A 7,753-nucleotide genomic window follows, 5' to 3' on the forward strand; every position below is an offset into this window, starting at 1 on the left:
TAAAATATTGTTCTTTTTTTTTGGTCTTTGTGAAATGTGTGGGCTGTAGCCGCACCTGCATCCTTAAAGCAGCAGCGACAAGCGTGCGTCTGTCTGTTAAAGGGTGGTGACACCCTCAAAGTGTTCTACACAAACAATTAAAATATTGTTCTTTTTTTTTCGGTCTTTGTGAAATGTGTGGGCTGTAGCCACACCTGCATCCTTAAAGCAGCAGCGACAAGCGTGCGTCTGTCTGTTAAAGGGTGGTGTAACTCTCAAAGTGTTCCAAAAAATAAAAAACTATTTTTTTAATGTGTTTGTGACTTGTGTGCGATGTAGCCACACTTGCATCCTCAAAGCAGCAGCGACAAGCGTGCGTCTGTCTGTTAAAGGGTGGTGACACCCTCAAAGTGTGCTACAGAAACAATTAAAATATTGTTCTTTTTTTTTCTGTCTATGTGAATTGTGTGGGCTGTAGCCGCACCTGCATCCTTAAAGCAGCAGCGACAAGCGTGCGTCTGTCTGTTAAAGGGTGATGACACCTCAAAGTGTTCTACACAAACAATTAAAATATTGTTCTTTTTTTTTTCGGTCTTTGTGAAATGTGTGGGCTGTAGCCGCACCTGCATCCTTAAAGCAGCAGCGACAAGCGTGCGTCTGTCTGTTAAAGGGTGGTGACACCTCAAAGTGTTCTACACAAACAATTAAAATATTCTTCTTCTTTTTTCTGTCTTTGTGAATTGTGTGGGCTGTAGCCGCACTTGCATCCTCAAAGCAGCAGCGACAAGCGTGCGTCTGTCTGTTAAAGGGTGGTGTAACCCTCAAAGTGTGCTCCACAAACAATAAAAATATTCTTTTTTTTTTTCTGTCTTTGTGAATTGTGTGGGCTGTAGCCGCACTTGAATCCTCAAAGCAGCAGCGACAAGTGTGCGTCTGTCTGTTAAAGGATTACATCGGTGACAGCATCCAAGTAGGCATGTCAGACAGTCCGTACCTGTACTGGCAGGAAAAAGAAGCAATTTGGAGGTCCCTGTACAAACTGGCTCTATTTTACCTGAGTTGCCCCCCCTCCAGTGTGTACTCCGAAAGAGTGTTTAGTGCAGCCGGGAACCTTGTCAGCGAAAGGCGTAGGAGGTTGCTTCCACAAAATGTGGAGAAGATGATGTTCATAAAATGAATTATCAACTCTTCCAGGGAGACCAGCCTCCAGAACGTACAGAGGGACCTGTGGTTCCAGCAGGGACGAATTAATACTCTGTGAGGATGAGGATGTACACACTGAAGAGGGTGAGGAATCGGTGGATGAGGAGGATGAGGATGACATCTTGCCTCCGTAGAGCCAGTTTGTGCAGGGACACATTAATTGCCAGCTTGTTTTGTGGGGGCCCAAACGAACCAATCATTTCAGCCACAGTTGTGTGGCAGACCCTGGCGCTGAAATGATTGATTTGTTAAAGTGTGCATGTCCTGTTTATACAACATAAGGGTGGGTGGGAGGGCCCAAGGACAATTCCATCTTGCACTTCTTTTTTTTCTTTGCATTATGTACAGTTTGGGGCCTAGTTTTTCTAACTGCCATCCTGTCTGCCACTGCAGTGTCACTCCTAGATGGGTCACGTGTTTGTGCCGCCCACTCGTGTCGCTTAGCATAGTCATCCAGCTACCTCGGTGCAACCTTTTGGACATGAAAACACTATTGTGAGGTGTGAGGTGTTCAGAATAGACTGGAAATGAGTGGAAATTAAGGTTATTGAGGTTAATAATAGCATAGGAGCAGAGAAACCAACAAATTCTGTGATTTTAGCTGTTTTTATGCTTTTTTTAAAAAAAATACAGATCCAAAACACAAAACCCAGAACCCAAAACACGGAAGGGTGGTTTTGGCAAAACCAATCCAGATCCAAAACACGAAGAAAGATCCAGATCCAAAACCAAAACACAAAACACGAAAAGTGGCCGGTGCACACCCCTAGTTTCAACACAGGTGGCTGCAATCACCAATTAAGGAGGAAGTCCAGGAGCAGAGCATTTTGTACCTAATGGAATGGGTCATTTTGGAGGGTCTGATATATATGTATATATATATATATATATATATATATATATATATGTGTATATATATTACATATATATGTATATACACTCATACACACACAGACCCTGGATAAGATAACACACACAACGCACATATATGCCCTGGGTGAGATGGAACACACACAGAGCAACACTAGATATTATACTGACCTGTAGGTTTCACCTCACGGACAGTGATAGATGTCCTCTGTCCCCATGTTCCTCAGGTCTGTATTTCTTCTGACCCTAATTGTCTATGTACTTATGTAGCTCAGTAGCTGGAGTCTGGATTTCAGTTGCTGATCAAGAGACAGGCGAGTGGGGGGGGGCTTAATCCGGCGGGTGGGCGGAGCTATGTCGGACAAAGGCAAATGGCCTTCGGGGGTGTGGGAAGTGCATGGTCTGGGCTTTAGATGGCCAGTAAGTGAATAGGCAAGGCTCACCAGTGCCGATGGTGGTGACTGTTGACAGGATTTTTTTTTTTTTTTACTGTTAACACTGGGCAGACTACAGCAGATGCTCTGGGCCTATTTTCATGGGGGGGCCTGGAGCTGTAACTCCACCCAACCCATTGTTAATCAGGCCCTGCCGTTGGGATTCTGGAGCCAGGATTCTGACTGTTGTCGGGATATCGGCGCTAGGATTCTGTCCGTCTGCATTGTCTGCGCTGGGATGGTGATTACATCCCTCCTGAAGATATTTCAGTTATTAGAATGGCACTTCTCCGTCCAGGAAGGGGAGGCTCAGATGGGAGCTGCAAGGGTATGGAACAGCGAATCACAAAATTATGGCCCAACCCTCCACTACATAATACCATGATTTGCAGCATCAGGGCCGGATTAAGGGGGGGGGGTGACAGGGGCGATTGTCCCTGGGCCCCCATACACGGAGGGGCCCCCACTAGCAGCGGTGTGCTGTCTGCACCTGCCGCTAGTGTCCCCTCCGCTAGTGTAGTGTAGACCACGCAGTGAGCGCGGCCACACTACACAGTGACATACACACAGCCGCCGGCGGCAGCTGTGTGTATGTTACAACAGCCGATGAGAGTCACACAGATTCTCATTGGCTGCTGCACAATGGAAGGAGCCGGCTGGAGCTCAGTCTTGAGCTCCGCCTTCCGGCTTCCCTCGCAGCATGACGTCTCTCCCATACTGAAGGAGAAGAGCCGGGACCCGGAGCTGACTGTGGCGGTTGCGTCAGGAGCGGCGATTCAGGTAAGTTGTGATTTTATTTTTGTGTGTGTGTTTGTGTGTAAGGGGGCAGCTACAGAGGGCACTGCATAGGGGGGGCGCTACAGAGGGCACTGCATAGGGGGGGGGCCGCTACAGAGGGCACTGCATGGGGAGGAGGGGCGTGCTTCATGGGGATACTGGGGGGTGCTACTAGGGGCAATGCATAGGGGGGGACTACTACTTGGGGCACTATATAAGGGGCACTGCATTGGGGGGACCACTACTGGGTCTGGGGGCAATGTATAAGGGACACTACTGGTTTTTTTTTTAGGGGGACCACTACTGGGGGCATTATATAAGGGGCACTGCCTAGGGGGGAGCACTATTGGGTCTGGGGCACTATATAAGGACCACTACTGGGGGACTCTATAGGGGGACCACTACTGGGGCATTATATAAGGGGCACTGCATTGGGGGGAACCACTACTGGGTCTGGGGGCACTATATAAGGGACACTACTGGGGGACTCTATAGGGGGACCACTACTGGGGCATTATATAAGGGGCACTGCATAGGGGGGACCACTACTGGGGGTCCCCCCTATGCAGGTCTGGGGCACTATATAAGGACCACTACTGGGGGCATTATATAAGGGGCACTTCATAGGGGGACCACTACTGGCTGCACTGCATAAGGGGCATTACTACAGGTGGCACTGCATAGGGGGGACTACTACAGTGGGCACTGCATTTGGGGGACCATTACTGGGGGCACTACTACAGTGGGCATTGCAAGAGGGGCACTACTACTGAGGTGAATAAAAAGAAAAAAAAATGTTCCTAGGGCATGCTTGCCGACTATCTGGCTGCCCCTTCCGGGAGGGAGCAGCCAGATCGGCTTGACTGGGGGGCGTGGCCAACAAACGGGGGCGGGGCCAGCCAGACTACAACAGTTTGCGGGTGGAGCGGGGGGCGGAGCCACGCGATCGCGTCATTTTGGCCACGCCCCCCCGCTACACGCTGCCGATATTACAGGCAGCGTGAAGCAGGGGGCGGGGCCAAAATGACGCAATTCGACATGAATCGCGTCACAGGCCCCCCGCTGCCGGGGATTTTCCTGTCATTGCGGTGGGGGGCAGGAGGGGTCGGCAGCTGCCGGGAGACTTGCCTGCCTTCCCGGGAGGTCGGGAGCGGCACCCGATTTTCGGGAGGCTCCCGACCAAATCGGGAGGGTAGGCAAGTATGTCCTAGGGTGACGAGAAACTGTGGTATATAGGGGCCCCCCACAAGTTTGTTGCCCAGGGGCCCCCACAGACCTTAATCCGGCCCTGTGCAGCATTACACTTGGGTTGTGTGGTGCCACCATGATGATGCAATGTCATAATGCCCCCAGTCTGCCCACTGCACTGGGAAGTGAGCAGGATCTGGGATGGCTGTCTACTCTCCCAAGAGCCCAGTACAACTACACCAAATTAGGAAGTCTCCTGAAAATTGTTAGAGCATAGGCAAGTTAAGGTCCCCATAAATCAGCAATCAGAAAACTGCAATTGAATGATTGGACTATATGTGGCCCGATTTAACGATTTCACAATCTAGCAATCTGCACCCATATATTACAAATCTTTTTCAGTGATTTGCAGATCTTTTCAGGAAAGACAGAGCTGACAATCTTGGCTCATCAATTTTACTAGTAATGGTCGGCAAATTGACTGTTCGTTCACATCCACTAGCAATCTACAGCAACAATTGGTCTGTGAAATCCAACATGTTGGACAACCTAATTTGGCGATTGTGATCACTTTTTGATTGCAATCGTCAATCAGAGAAGCACATACATTGGCGATTTATTGGGACAATCATTGCCAAATTGCCCCCATCCATCGTAGGTGTATGGGGGCCTTTAGGGGTATGGCCAGAGGTTGCATCCATCAATAATCTGTTCTAGAGACTCAGGAGTCTAGTTACTAAGCTGTATTGGGAGATAAAGTGAACGGTTATGAAATATCAGTCAATCAACTCCTAACTGCCATTTTTCAAACACAGCTTGTGACATGGCAGTTAGGAGCTGATTGGCTGGTACCTTATCACCATTCACTTTATCTCCTAACACAGCTTAGTAAATAGACCCCTCAATCTTTTACCACAAAACTAAATCCACACATTTTCTGAATGTAGATAGCTTGGATAATTCAAGACTGGTCTGTGTCTTGGTACTGTAATTATGGGCAAACAAGTAGCACAATGCCAGCTTCAACCTGGTAATATAAATGCAAAGTAATTCTGAATTTCCCCCTTTACAAACAAGATTGTGTTTCTGACCCCAAAAGTGCATTTACTGTCAAGGAAACAATGCATGATGTAATGTTACATCTATGGCTAGCTGGCAGTGGCAGTAAGCGGGCATTTATACAGATGCAGAACTGCAATCAATACTTGTGTTTTCCCTAAGAAAGTTTTAAGCTGGGTACACACCTAACAGATATATCTGCAGATGATGGTTGTTCATACACACTGAACAACCATCATCTGTCATCTGGCCGCGGGTCCGCAGATATACTGGGCATCGTCTGTGCAGCACAGCAGATGCAATATGTCTGTGAATTACGTCATTCTCAGACATATATCGCTGGTACACACTGGCCGATGCACACAAGATATATTGGCCGATCATTTGATTGGCCAATATATCTGCCATTGTGTACCCAGCATTACTCTAGATAGTAATCTTGCGGGGAGAATCCCATCTCTGCCCCAACAATCAGTGCTGCAATGAATTTAGGTCTCATCACACTTAAACAATGAATTTAGGTCGCATCACACTTAGGGACCTATGTATCAAAGCTTGAGGAGAGAGAAAATTGTGAGATATAAATCACCAACCAATCAGCTTCTATATTACATTTTATAGGATGTGTTTGTAAAATTACAGTTAGGAGCTGATTGGTTAATACATTTTCTCTCTCAATTTTATCTCTCATTAAGCTTTGATACATAGGCCCCTTAAACAATGAATTTAGGTCTTATCACACTTAAACAATCAACTTAAACAATTTAGGTCTGATCATGCCTAAATTGTGAGATATTCTGGAGCTGAGGGAGAATACACTGAATATAATTTAAAAAGCTTTCAATGGGAGGTATATAGTGAAAGCAACTAATAGCTGGACAGCTGCGGTGGCCAATGGTGGTCATGGATAAAAAAGATAGTGAGTTACCCTGAAAATATTTTTAGCAGTTTTAGTTCCACTTTCCCGATAAATGATTTGTATTCCTCTTCACTTGGTTTTACTTTGGGATAAGTAGAACATTCATTTGTTTAGTTTATGCTTTAATCACCCAAACACTGTGATTGTTTCCACCAGCATTGTTATTGCAAGCCAAATAATTAATCTACATTAGTTGTAAATGGCGAGAAAACTTCCCCGTTACTGCTGGCACACGTGCAATAATCATTGCAGTGACGGTCACCTAGATCAGATTGATTAATACATATCTAGGTCATTTGCGCAATGCCAGCATTTATTACACATTAACAAGACTGAGTAGCTCTGTGGTTACTATGGTTGAAAGTTTACAATATAAATCTGAATAATTATTAAACACAGCTATTTAAACACCATAATAAAAAAGATTGTTTCCTTCCTAGTAGGGATGTAGTTGATATCCCGGCTGTAGGGATGCCGACGCTCACAATGCTGGCACCGGAATCCCGACATCAGTTAGAACTCCGACGCAAGCATCCCGAACGCTGGCAACCCAATGGTAAGTAATGGAGTTAGGGGGAGGGTTAGGTTTAGGCTGCAGGGGGAGTTAGGTTTAAGGGTAGGGGTAAGGTTAGGATACTTACCGACAGGTGTCGGTATCCTAACCCTGTTGGGATGCCATCGTCCGGATTCTGATCGCTGGCATCCCGTACCCTTTACTAAAACCATGAGTCCTAAAAGAGAGGAAAGTTGTATTTTTTAGTCATATTCATAAATTTGCCAACATTTTAAGTAGTTCCTATATACATATTACTGCGGCTGTGCTGGTGCATCCAAATGTAACACATATAATATAGTATATATGGGAAAGATTCCTGGACTGCACAACCTGACTATATATATAATGGGAGGTGCTACCTTATAAGACTAATTGCAGGCACAGAAACAGACAAACCTCAGGTGCACAACTCCAAATTATTAATAATATATAAATCAATAAAATTTTGCAGTCATATATAATATGGTCTCAGTGGACGGTGGAGAACTACAATACCCATCATATCATGTTTATAGGACATTGATTATATGATACTTTTTGCATTGCAAATACTCCTCTTCTTCGATACATTTTGAATTGTAAAGAATCCTTCCAAAGAAGGATTATTCTAACATGCACTAAATTAATTATTGTATAGTGCAGTTGGTCACAACTGACAGGAAAAAAAAACCTTAAAATCTTGTCCTTGAAAATTAGGGATGGTTGGCAAGTAGGCATTCATGCCAGAAAAAATATCCATAATATACATGGCTGAGATTTCTTGTATGA

Source organism: Taudactylus pleione, unplaced genomic scaffold (genome assembly GCF_031769625.1).
Source record: "Taudactylus pleione unplaced genomic scaffold, aTauple2 ptg000726l, whole genome shotgun sequence".
NCBI classification, from domain to species: Eukaryota; Metazoa; Chordata; class Amphibia; order Anura; family Myobatrachidae; genus Taudactylus; species Taudactylus pleione.